The sequence below is a fragment of the Centroberyx affinis genome, unplaced genomic scaffold (assembly GCF_046629955.1).
Source record: "Centroberyx affinis isolate AG114_WGS23_722 - 3 ecotype Tasmania unplaced genomic scaffold, CSIRO-AGI_Caff_v1 ptg001751l_1, whole genome shotgun sequence".
NCBI lineage: Eukaryota > Metazoa > Chordata > Actinopteri > Beryciformes > Berycidae > Centroberyx > Centroberyx affinis.
The window spans coordinates 1-13,049 of record NW_027280153.1 but is presented as its reverse complement, the minus strand read 5'-3'; the positions used below and the strand labels follow the sequence as shown (position 1 = coordinate 13,049).

Below are 13,049 nucleotides of genomic sequence, written 5' to 3'. Positions count from 1 at the left end.
ATCATAACCTTCACTGTCCGATATGCTTGAGTACTCTTCTAAGTTCTTCTTCTCCTCCTCTTCCTCTGGTGCATCATCATACTGGCCTGGTGTTACATCACGAATTTGGTCTAAATCAGTGTCTATGACTATGCAGTCTGAGCTTGATTGCTGAGCAGGACTCTGAGACACCTCTATTACTGCAGGCCTCTCTGGACTGCTTTCTTTTTCCTCTTCCTGCAACGGTTGCCGTTCTGCTTGATTAACAAGCACCACATCATCGTCGTCCTCATCATCATCTGCAGTACTAGACTCGAGCTCTGCTGCCCTGCCCCTCCCTCGTCCCCTTCCTCTACCTCTTCCCCTACCTCTTCCTCTGCCTCTCCCCCTTCCTCTGGCCTTTCCTCTTCCACCCCTCCCCCCTCTAGCTCTGGTGTCTCCCTGCCTGCCTTTAGCTATCAGCTGCTCCTTAAGCTGTATCAGAGTCATTTCATCACTGTCGTCTTCTCGACTGGAGATCAAACACTACATTGTCACTTTCCCCTTCAACAACATCATCAGGTGCAATGGGCTGCAGGGTCTCCATGTTATTGGTAGCTTCCATATTATCAGAAACCTCAGTCCCATCCATAGCCTCTGAAGCTTCCATGCCATCAGTGGCTTCCAGTTCATCTGCCATTTCCGCAGACATGCCCTCCTTCCCACCAAGCAGTGAGAAGGCAGTGTGGAAGGCAGACCCAAAGTCCTGCCATAAGCTGGGGTCAAGGCTCCCTCCTGCAGAGGCCTCTGCGGCTGGCTTTGTGTCGTCTGACACTGGTGAGGATGGGGCGGACCATTCTAGGTCATCTATAACGCTCCTACTTGCACGGCTAGCTCTTTGGGTGGTCTGGGGTGTCTGCTTGGCTCGGCGACTTCTGCCCCTCCGTGCCGGTGGAGGACTAGGGTTTAGGTCTATAATCTCGTCCATGAACTCTCTTCTAGCAATGGTCGTCCGCCTGAAGCCCCAGGACTTTCTAACCTCCGAGAGGGTCGGTCTAACAGTCTTATCTGCCCCGTCCAACAGGCTCTGCTGCTGTTGTTCCTCTACAGAAAGAGAGAGGAAGTAACAGGATTAACAAAAGAGAACCAAAATCTATTTCACCTTCATCTAATCATAGATTAGAGGATAGAGAATTTGTTTTACCTGGATTACTATCACCTGTTTCACTGCTGTTTTCCACTGTGTCCATGTTGACATCCGTGGTAGACGAGCTGTCAAAACACAGAAAATGTCATTTGTTAGCACAAAAACTAAAAAGATTGTTACTTAATGGTCAAATCGCTTGAGGACTAGACATAGTAAAATATGTACCACTCCAAGTTGCAACCAGATGTCTGCCAATGTCTAGTTTTCAGAATTTGTAAACTCTCATTTCACTTGTCTGCATGTACCAGGGTTCAATTTTGGAGGAAAAAATATATCAAAAACGTCTACATAATGTTTAAATAATGTCTACATTGTGTTAGTGTGAGAAGCAAACTTGAACCTAAAGTGATATTTTCCCTCTTCCATTTTGAAAATGGTTGCCCAAAAAAAATCATACTTCTAAAACTAGTTTAACAAGTAGTTTACTTGTTTGTTTATGTATTAGAATCCCCATTAGCCAACACACAGGCGACGGGGCTACTCTTCCTGGGATCCATATAATCATACTTACAAAATCAGATGAAACAATAAATGCAATATTAGACACGTGGAGATTGCAATAATCAGTGCAATATTTGAATATTAATTGTTAACTATCAGCAATGAGTAAAGTCAAAAATCTAAATCCTGAATGCTGGTGATAACTTAAGTCTGAAGTGGTAGGAGGAGGGGCGCGATTCCTGCTCGTGTCCAAGTTTATAGCCTAAAAGTCTATGGATGTCTACACATTTATAGAGGTATAATTGGTGTTTTGCATTTAGCTTGTTGTGTATGCTTTCACGTCATTTGCCTTTCGTCGGATAACAGTAAAATAACTGAAACCAGGCCAGAATGTAAGTTATGCTGCCAGTATTGTGTCTGGTTGGTCCGAGAGAGCCTGGAATCGGCCATAGGTCCACTCCCAAAAATAATGGTTTGCATAAAATCTAGACGTTGACGATTATGTAGCCAGCTGTTGTGTCTAGGCCTACATTTACACCCTAACGCTAACATTGACGTTAGATCTTACCCTCACATCCAAAAATTGGCCTGGCGTAAAGTAACTTGGCTGCACAGTGTAAGAGATTAAATTGTGAGTTCAGGTTGCGGGCAAGTCCTAGATGTACCTGCAGGCTAAAAATAGCCACTCGGTAGCAAAACAAGAACGAACCAACAGGCCTTCCTAACGTTACTGCTGGACAGCCGGCGTCTGTACCAAGGTAGTAATGAGAGAGTCTTGTTTGGTAACGCCACGAACACTCATGAGTTTTCCATGCACCGGGTAAAGGAGTCTTTTGGGGTACGACATTGTTCCCTGCAGCTAAGTTAGCTGCTACCGTACCGACTAATAAATGCAGTACGCTGCACTGCTAACTGTCTCGAATGGTTTAGTCTCGACGCGCTTTACAATTATTACACGGTTCTCCACCGAACTCGTTAAGAAAATCGGAAACATACCTTCGAAACTAACGTTAATTTTCCAGTAACGAATTGATTCGCTCAGCTAGCTAGCAGCATCGCCTTCCATTTTCTTTAACTTGCTACACACGTGATCTCGCGATAAGAAGTGCTGGTTTCCTGTTCAGGCGTTGACTGATCTAAGGTCAGTTGTGGTCGTTGTGGTATCGCTCGTTAGGCTTATCTGTGATCAATACAAAGAGAAGTGAAATGAATTAAATAATGAACCAAGAAAATAAAGAAGTTCTACTGAGCTGGTGATCTGAATGCACAATTGTTTTTTTTCTGTCCATATCCAAAATTGTAATGAATTAATTGCTAAAGTGGAACAAACCCGTTTCATCTTTCCTTTACTAATGTAAGGACACAGTAAACTGATAAGCACCAAAGTGATCAGACCAGTTTTATTTTTTCTTCACCAACCCATTTACTGTATGTACAATAGCCTATGTAAACGAGAACGTGACACAAACTTAAAACATACATGCTCACAGGAAATAATATACAGTCAAATTGCAGTTTCCATTTACCCCAGTTTATAATAGTCTGACTACGTCTTACATCATTTTTGAATAACCGGTTGAATAGAGACTTTGTTCAGCGGTGACATTCATGTGAAGTAATTTATTTCAAATAACTTTTTTTCAGACACATAGAAATGTGATTTCATTAAACATACTATAAAAACATCATATAACACTATAAATATTGTTCAGGTATCTTCTTACAAAAAGCTTTGTACAGTTTTAAATTTTAGGTTTTTGTTGTTTTTGTTTTTTTATAAATCACAGATAATTATTTTATGTATACACTGTGGAACTACAATATAAAACAGGTATGAGCCAAAAATGCCAATGTTGACATGAAGTGGACATGGTTGAAGACAGAAAGATGAAACTTACACTTACATTACTCAAATTGCCTCTGATGGCACCACATAAACTGAATACACTCAACTGCTGGCTGTTTCAACATTTTTGTTTTACTTGGGGACAAATTACCAAAATACAACAGCCTTGAAGTACTTCAGAGCAGCACTGAAGATGTTATGTAGCAAATATTCGATGGTTTGATACAATCTTCCTCAGATCTGGAACAAAGTGGTAACAGAGCTATAACACGAAACTTAGGACAGGTATGGAAATATACAGACTCACATTTTATTTTTCAAGACAGACTACAGTCACAAGGTGAATCCACCTGAACACAGACTTGTGGAAGAAACCGCTAATGAGGGATGACCAAGAAATGTCCGATCACCAAGCAGACGTACAGATGAGGATGGAAAAATCAAGGTGATTTGTCACAGAAGTGCAGGCCTTCGAGCATTGAGTGTGCCTTGCGTTTGACGCCATAAGCCCACACAGTGGCCTTGTAAAATGTTACAGACTGTGTGTAGTGTAGCGGTTAGGTCACAGTAACACCAGCGCTGTCCTTGCTCTTGTCCATATATGTGGGGGAGGAGCTTTTGTCTGGTATGGATGCTGTTGCGGAGGGGAGGGTCTGCGTGGCGGGAGAATGGCCTGGTGGTTTGACTGAAGGGTCCGAGTTGGGCTCTGCCTCTGGCTCCTGCTGCGACGCTGTGGCTGGAAGGAGAACAGAAATATAAAATGAGGACATAGCAAAAGACTGCACAGTTTGCGTACATGCTTGTCTGTGTCTGCAGTGTTACCCACAGGTTGGCAGGGGCAAGGTAGTGTCTATGAAATACACTGAGGAGGTAACCCATTTGTATTTACCGCTGCAAGTTCACACTATACTATACTCACACTATACTTAACATTGTTGCTACACATGTGGGCTTTTGTTACTGAAGGAATGGGTGCATAGGATGAGAGGGGTTATGTGACCAGTGGGGAGGATTTCTAGAAAGACGGATAGGGAGGACAGGGTGGGGCGTTACTGCTTCAAACTCACTTCTAAGCGTGAAATATTTGGAATGCTGTCATGCTCAAAATAAACCTCCGACATCAAATGCAAGCTAGCGTAAATATAGCAGGAGCAGGAAGGAGAGGCCGTACAATTTCAAGTTGGACTGTTGAAGGTTTGAACAATCTGATAAAGAGAGGAAGTTTTTGCCCATCTCAAAATATTGTCATCAGATATAGGGTTTCTTACAGAGACTCATTTCAAGAATGACTCGCATCAGGTCTAGGTGGATAGGGAATATCATTCAAATTTTTCTGTTAAATCCAGAGGCACAGCCATCCTGATGATAGAGGGTATCCCTTTCATTCCACAAAACCACAATTGCGGACAATAATGGTTGCTATCTGACTGTCATTGGAGAACTGTATTCCATGCCCATAACTCTAGTAAATATATCTATGCACCAAACATTGATAATCCGTCATTCTTCAAAAATGTAAAGGCCTGTATAGCAGAAAATTGTGTAATAGATCTGTATCTAGACAGATCACCCTCTCAAACAACTCTAGTGATTTTCTCACTATCTTTATTAACAATATGAATCTGGTTGGCATTTGAAGAATCACTAGCCCAACTGGCAGGGAATATTCTTTGTATTTTTCTGTTGAATGGGAATCTTTCAAGGCTTATCTAAGCGTTATGTGATCTCTTTTCAAGCATCAAGAAACAAGAGGAATAGGGACAAATTACTAAAATTGGACAATCAGATCAACCGGCTAGATCAGGAAAATGCCCAGAAGTCAACTGATGAGCTCCCTCGGAGAATATCATCCCTGAGATTTGAATATAACAAAATATTCTCAGCAAAAGTAAGAAAAGCTTTTTTGTTCATCAAACAGGAACACTTTGAATTTGGTGATAAACGGCAGACGCTACTGGCCAGACTTAGAAAAACTAAGAGCAGAACTAAGACAAAAACAAAAGACTGCATGATTCATAACATATAATCTGGCAAGGGTGACACCCTAATGTTCCCCAAGGACATCAATAGTAGCACCTCCAATTGTACTAGAACCTGTATATATCCCAAGGTAATGCAAATGAATGACATTCTACAGGCCCTCAACTCGTAGAAGAGCAGTAAAGCCCCTGGGCCAGATGGCGTGCCATGCCAATTTTATAAAAAAAAAAAAGATGGTAGTTTACAACAGAAGCAGTCATCATAGTTACGTACAAAAAACACAAACATCCAGAGCTGGTGGCGTCTTATCATCCCACATCATTCTTGAACTAGGATGGGAAAATACTTGCTGAGGTTCTAGTCAACACTCTGAACCCCCTAATGGACAAACTGATTCACCTGGAGCAAACTGGCTTCAACCTAAACAGAGACTCCTTCTCCCATCTCAGACATGTTTTTGATGTTATATATTCCAACAGTGGACCTAACAAGGACCTATTTGTTCAATCCCTGGACAATGAAAAGTTGACCAAGTCAAATGGGCTTATCTACTGTATATGTCTTATCTATTCTATCTAACCCATTTGTAATTAGCTGTGCGTTATATTCGCATCACAAAACTAGCGATAATCAGATGGGAGTATAACAGTCAACTAATGTCGCAGAGGCTACTCAAACATTGCCTCTCTATTCAGTATGTGTTGGCACTGCCAGTGCGACTTGAGGGGTCAACGACTGACCAACACCATCCACGGTGTCATGAGAACAATGAATTGTGGTCATTGTAGTTCACTTGCCCAGCCCTAGTTTTTTTAACTGGGGCTGGGCAATAGTGTACAACCTCCTGTCAACCAATCATCATCACATATAGCCGATACCCGATGTATTCAATAAATTGAAAGGTAGGAAGGGGTATTTTTACACTTAAATTATCGAAGAAGGAAGAAAGAAGAAAAAAAAAAGAAAGAACGAATGAGCAAATATCAGGTGGTGGTGCATTCCCAATAGGAAGCAATAGCACAAGACACTCAAATGGGGAAGCACATGCAGCGACAAAACCAGTACAACATGAGGAAGGACTCTATAGCAGGTGTATTTAGGTTTAGGCTATCTTCTGTGCTGACTCCAAATACATTTTAAATCAACTTGAGCATAATTTTCATCCCTGCGTGTGCTTCCTTATTTGAGTGTGTTGCACTAGGCTACATTTTAAAGTACCAAAAATCAAGGCAGTTTGAATTGGCAAAATATCAGCAAGGGAATTTCTATTCACCAATCCATGATTCATGCAGCTGATTCATGCAATCGCCCAACCCTAGTGTGAACGCCAGCTTAGTACATCACAGCACCCAAAACATATAAAACAAAAATTTCCTTGGGCAGTTGTCAGTTTACCTAAGCGAGCCGCCCACATCTAATCAATACATGAGAAAACACTAGTGCACGTGTACATTGATGTTACCTGACTGCGTGCAGGACTTCATGTGTTCTGGCCAGTGGGCTTGCTGGCAGGGGTAATCACAGTAACTGGTGTTCCAACAGCAGTAGAAGATGGCCTCTTTCCTGCAGTTGGCGCACCACTGTTTCTTTTTGGTCTCGTCCACTGCCTGCTGCTTCTCTGTCTCCATCTGCTTCTTGACCTCTGCCACCAACCGTTCCCTTTCCTGCTCCAGACTCTGCCTCATCTCTGCCATTGTCAGTTCTGTTTTTAGCACAGAGAAAAACAAATATCTTTGAAATCCATGCCATATGTTGTGGAAAAAGTATCTGTAAGTGACTGGATCATACTGTATTCATAAAATAACAGGTTCAATGGTTCTTTGAAGTAACACAACTTACCCAGGTTGTGCTTCATCTCCGATAGCTCTTGCTGATGTAACCACTGGAGTTTCTCAATCTCTATCCTTAACCGTCGGATCTGTAGCAAAACATACCCAGTGATCATCATTAGCTATAACTTGTGAAGTCTTAGTACAACACATTAATATGCATCAGTCTGTATGCCAGAATACTTGCCTCTGCAATTGTGTTTCCTGATGTGCTTTTGGAAAGGTCATTGTAGATTTCAGTCATTGTCCCTTTTATCGAGTCCATAATCTGAAAAGTTTTGCCAGGACCATGTGATGTTAGCACAGCTTTAATTCACTACTTTGATCTCTCAACAAGAAAGAATTGAAAAGAGCACTAATGGAATGCACATGAAGCACAATTGGTCCTTTTGATTTTTGAAAGCTGTTATCTTTCCTTACATTACAGATGACCCATACAGTGTAATCAATCTTTACACAAAATCATATATGAATTACAGAAATAATTCAGGATTATTGTCATTGATAAGATAAAAATAACTGTACTTAATTTCTCATTCTACAACAATGTTTCTTCACAGAGCTAAGAATCCTGACTTACTTTGTTTGTGTACTTGGCTATATCTGCAGCCACATCAGATGACACTGTCGGGATTTGCAAGTCTCCTGCGCGAAAGAGGAGGAGGAACTGCCAGAGGTGACTGGGGTAACTGATGAGGAGGATGTGCTCTGAGGGAGTCTTTTTGTTGCACTGCTGGAGATGATGGAGGGAAAAAGGAAATTATACATCTGAATTGATTTACATTTTATCAAGTCTGGGAGATGGTGCTGTTGTTGATGCTGGTGTGTATACCTTTGGCTGCTTGTCTGGTCTGATAGCGTGTACTAGAGGAGGAATTCTGCTGCTGTGACTGCAGCTGCTGGCGGCTGCGTGGTCTGCACCTGAGTCGGGGCCTGCGTCTGCACCGCTGGCTGCTCCCCATGCTGCTGTTGCCTCTGCACCTTCTGCATATGCCACTTCTGAGAGGAAGTCTGGAACTTGTTGGTGGGATTCCAACGACTGCCCGCTGCACTGCCTGAGCCGTCTCTTTAGGCAGTAGAGGCGCTGTTTCTTCACGGCTGCAGGGACTGAGGCTGTCGTGGAGACGGAGGTGGAGGCAAGGGAGGGGGCGGGAGCGCTGCTGGATGGGGCTGCACTGGGCGGGCCAGAGGTTGTAGTGGAAACAAGGTTGAGGGCTGCTGTGATGGCAGGTTGTGAGGGGTCTTTCAGGCTGGAAGCAGAGGGGGCTTCCCTTGCTGGTGAGGCTGCTATGGCAGATGAAGGGAATTTACCTAGGCAGAGAAAACATCAAAATATAAGACCGCCTTTCCCACAACTGTCCTCCTGACTCATGTCATGTGAGAAGCACAGAAAAATGTGAATATATCAGAAGCCTCACCTTCAACTTGGAGCAGTAGATGTTTTGACAGCAGGGCCCCTGGCTCTCTTCTAGCCCTCTTTCGATCACGGTTCCCATGCTCATCCCCCAGGTCAATCACCAGTTCTCTTTCAGAATCAGAGTCTTGTTCAGGCAGGGATGAGGCAGCAGCTGCTCTACCCTCCTCTGGGGCCTTGGGCTTGTCAGTGGGGGCTGAGACTGGGGCGTTTTGGGCTTGTCCTGGGGTTCCCTATCTGGGCCATTGCTGCCCTGCTTGTCTTTGAGCACGGGTTCAGGGGTGGCTTATCCCCTGTCCCTGTAACTCCCTCCTTATTCTCTCCTTGTGTGGTTGCTTTGGGCCTCTTTCTCTCTGCTTTGTCCTTGTCGTCCTGGGCGGAGCTCTTTGGCCTGTGCTCCTCGTCGCTGAGATACTCGCTGTCACTTGAGTCAGATTTCTCAGAATCCTCAGAGTCACTGTGTTCCACGCCTTTATACACGTCTTCAGAAATCTCATCTATTCCTGTATGGAGAAACATAAATGTTATTAATCACATGTTGTGAAAAGATTCACAAGAGTGTTTTGTCAGATACAATGGGAATAAACACTTTGATTCTCTGGTAATAGCCTGACAACATCAACAGTTCACCATCACTAATGCCAAGTAAATGTCAGTCAAACCAGCTGCCACATGTTCAACTACACATGCTTGGCAAATCTTCCTCATTTATCATAACACAAAATATTGTTTTAAGCTGATGTGATCTAAAATTAGGAAACGGTCATGGTGACATCCGTTGATTTACTGTTACATTAGTGGTGTCTGGCAATTACTTGAAAAACGAACTATAAAATCCAGTTTCACCTTAGACAACTCATTCCAAAGAACCATTTGAATATCACACAGAAAATTGAAATATTCCTAAAATTACCAGACAATTTTGTTATTAGGTTGGGTATCACTAACCGCAGACAACATGGCATGAGATGTACACTACAAGAATAGAATTGTGGGCCAAAGTAAAATTAGATAGCACAGGGTTATATACGTGTCTTTAGTGACTGATTATATACGTACCAAGCTGAGCCTTGCAGCTTTCAATAGTCTTGTCCAGGCTCCTGATGGGTCTCTTTGGTGTAGGAAGGGCGGCTGTCGCTCCCTGTTGCTGCTGCTGCTGCTGCTGCACAGTTTCACTCAGCTCCTTCAGATCCATCTCAGCCTTCACTCGATCTGAAAGGAAAGGGTTAACATTCAACTTGAGTACAACTGAAAAAACATATATATCTAAATCTAAGTATCATCTCACATCTGATTATCGTCAGCCTGTGACAACATAAACAGAGTACGATTTGTGCAGAAGTGAGATGGTACTGACCTAAATTGAGATTAAGGATGCTGCCTGTGCCTACAGCCCTCTCCTGCTTGGGCACCAGTCCAGGGGTGAAGGGCTTGGGGCTGCCCGTCATGCTGCCTGCAGGACCCATCTTCCCTGAAGCAGGAGATGCTGTAATCCAAACAAAAAAATTAAATCCCAGGTTAGTTACTTTGCTTTACACATATAGTTGAAATTTTTCAAAAAACGGCATCATACCCCTCATGGCTACACAGCCAGAGTGATGTAGACTTTAGCATTTAATTACCACTAAAGTCCATAGATTCCTCTCCAGTGCTGTAGTGAAAGGCGGGATTCCTGGGGGCTTTTCCATCCCATCCTGCTCCACGTCAGACCCTGTGTGAACAGAGGAGTTGGTGCTCATGGGAGACCGAGGCATGTCCGTCATAGAGATCCTCCGACTCATCCCACTTGGTGTGGAACTCTTGCCGAGGACCATCTTGGGAGATGCGGTTATATCGAAGTTGAGGCGGAGTTTTTCAGATTTCTCCGTTTTCACTGTCCCAGCGCCGGGGTTGGAGGGGTCCAGTACCATCTGCAGCTGGTTGTTGGGTGTGTAGGGGGTACGGAAGGGTGCATAGTTGAAGATCCCAAATTTCTTGCGGATGTTTTCCACGGTAGACCTCCATCTCCTGCATGGCACTGTTGAAAATACTCTTGGTCTTCTTCACGGAGAAAGGATCTCTTTGGACATGAGGTAGCAGTTGTTGATGGGGACCCAGCCCTGGGCGGAAGAGAAGGACAAAGCATAATAAAACATTTAAGGATTGTAGAAAAACAGGGAGACTAGTCTGAGTTTTGGTGAAGCAAACCAAAAACAAGGAGCCAATTTCTTCTAATGGGCTCAAAAGCTAGGCTCACCTGTCATGTTGTCCGAAAAAGCGTGCATCTACCTGCCCGTCCTTCTCCCGCAGAGCTTTTGCTGGCCAGAAGGGAAATCCCTTTAGCTTAGCCCAGACCAGGGGTGGGGTTGACTCTGTTGGGGGACAAAGCAAAATAATTAAATGCATCAAAGTTTTACACTAAAATCTAATAATTGGACACCCTTTGTTGAGTTAGAAGATCGAATATGTATAAAAACTGTTAACATAAGGCTGGACCTTAAGTGTATTACTTAAGATGATGTAGAGACTTACACATGGCTCACAAAACCAGTTGTCCCTTTTTTGGCATGAAGACAGATAGCACTCTGGACACACCTCAATCTCATTCATCTAAAACACATATTAAACAAAATGAAGATATAACGGAATGAGATCCATCCATTTATTCATACATAAATTACACACATCTAAATTTGCCATTATCAAGTTGGTAAAGCTACTTTACCTCATGTTCACAAATCTTGACAATGACTTTCGCTGTTGCTGTCAGTTTGTGATTACCTGGAACAAAGCCACGAGAAAGGTTGACCCGTAATTGCTGTTTATTTTTTCTTTGAACAGCAGAGTGGGGTGATGATTGATGTATGCCTAAGTGGCCTACCTCCATTATAGATGATGCAGTTGTGTAAGATCCATTTCATATCAGCAAGAAAGGCTTCGGTGCAGCCATACATTTTCTTTTTGATATTCTATCAAAACATGAGAACAATAACATCAATGAGACAAGACATTTCAATGATGAATAATAATCATCATTTTATAAGTATGTATTGTTACAGTTATTACACATGCATCATGGTACCTTCTCTAAAGTACACAGGTCCATGGGGTGGAAGATATATTCTGCATAATCTGGGTGCTGTTCCAGAGACACAGGCTTCTGAAAAGGCTCCGTCTGCTCAGGTTGAAAAAAATAACAAAGGCATTAGCCAAGATCCGGGTGTCCCATTGCATGGATAATTACAAGGTAACTACTTTGTCTTTTAACATTAAACACTTTGTCATGTACACAAAGGTTATACGAGCAAAATTAAACCAACACAGTGCACGTTTACAGTAAGTAACTTACTCCAGGCTGTTTCATCTTCTGGAGGGCGAACTTTAGTAGGTAGGAGAGTTGGTCTATTGTTAGCATCGTCATGGCCTTGCTCTGGGTTTCTATGCATTCAGCAACAGTGATTTTCTGCAAAAACATAAGATTCAAAATAAAAATGGTATCCGTATTACTGAAACTGATCCCATCAAGCAAAGGAGTGAACACAACTGCTCATATTTGTGCAAGTCGGCGACGATATTAACTTTCTAATGATAAGCGTACATTCACATCACTATTAGCTTTTGAATTAGCTTGTAGCCACTTAGAACTGCAAAGAATTTTTTCCCAAAAAAGGTAAAGAAAAAGATTAAGACTTTAATCCTCTAACATTTCTCAAGCTGACAGCGCGAGTTATCAGACAAGTTCGATGTGTAGACTAAGCAAGCAGGATTGTGCTGTAAGCGTGCGCATCACTTGTGTACACCCACACGCACACACATATCTTTAGCGAGATACCTCACACTCTGGACAGAACCAGTCGCCCTCGGGCTCGGCTGGTAGTTTGAGGCACTTGGCATGGTACACCCTGGGGCAGAGCTCACAGCAGAGCACCTGGCCCTCGCGGTGGCACAGCCAGCAGTAGAAGTCATTCCTGCCGTCCTGCGGTACAACATCAACAGGGTCTGTGGTGAGTGCTGGCTGCTTCACATAGTAAAAGGGACCATGTCTTAGCTCTGACTGAAATGCAGGCAAGAGAAACAGGGGGGGCAGGTTTCAAAAACACGCAGGAACAAACACAAAAAGGTGCAGTGCAACAGAAACAAGGTGGTAATAAGGCAGGATAAGCAGCATGGAGGGCAATAAAGCAGGCACCCAACAAAAGACTAGAGAATCAAGGCTATTGGCATTACTTTTTGAAATAGTTTCTGCTGGTCCGTATAAACTTTATAGAAAAGTCATGCTTGAAATGCAAGATATATTGATTCATAACTTTTCCTGAGTGGACCAGCAGCCAGCCTTGTGTGATGTGCGTGATACCAGACCCCTAAGCAAAACATTAAACAAGGCACAGTAGTGAT

General features: G+C 43.0%; 1 pseudogene; it reads right to left on the bottom strand.

Annotated features, from left to right (window-relative positions):
- Nucleotides 1–3,002: 3,002 nt before the first annotated feature.
- Nucleotides 3,003–12,696, bottom strand: LOC139652056 (MYND-type zinc finger-containing chromatin reader ZMYND8-like; annotated as a pseudogene).
- Nucleotides 12,697–13,049: the final 353 nt, after the last annotated feature.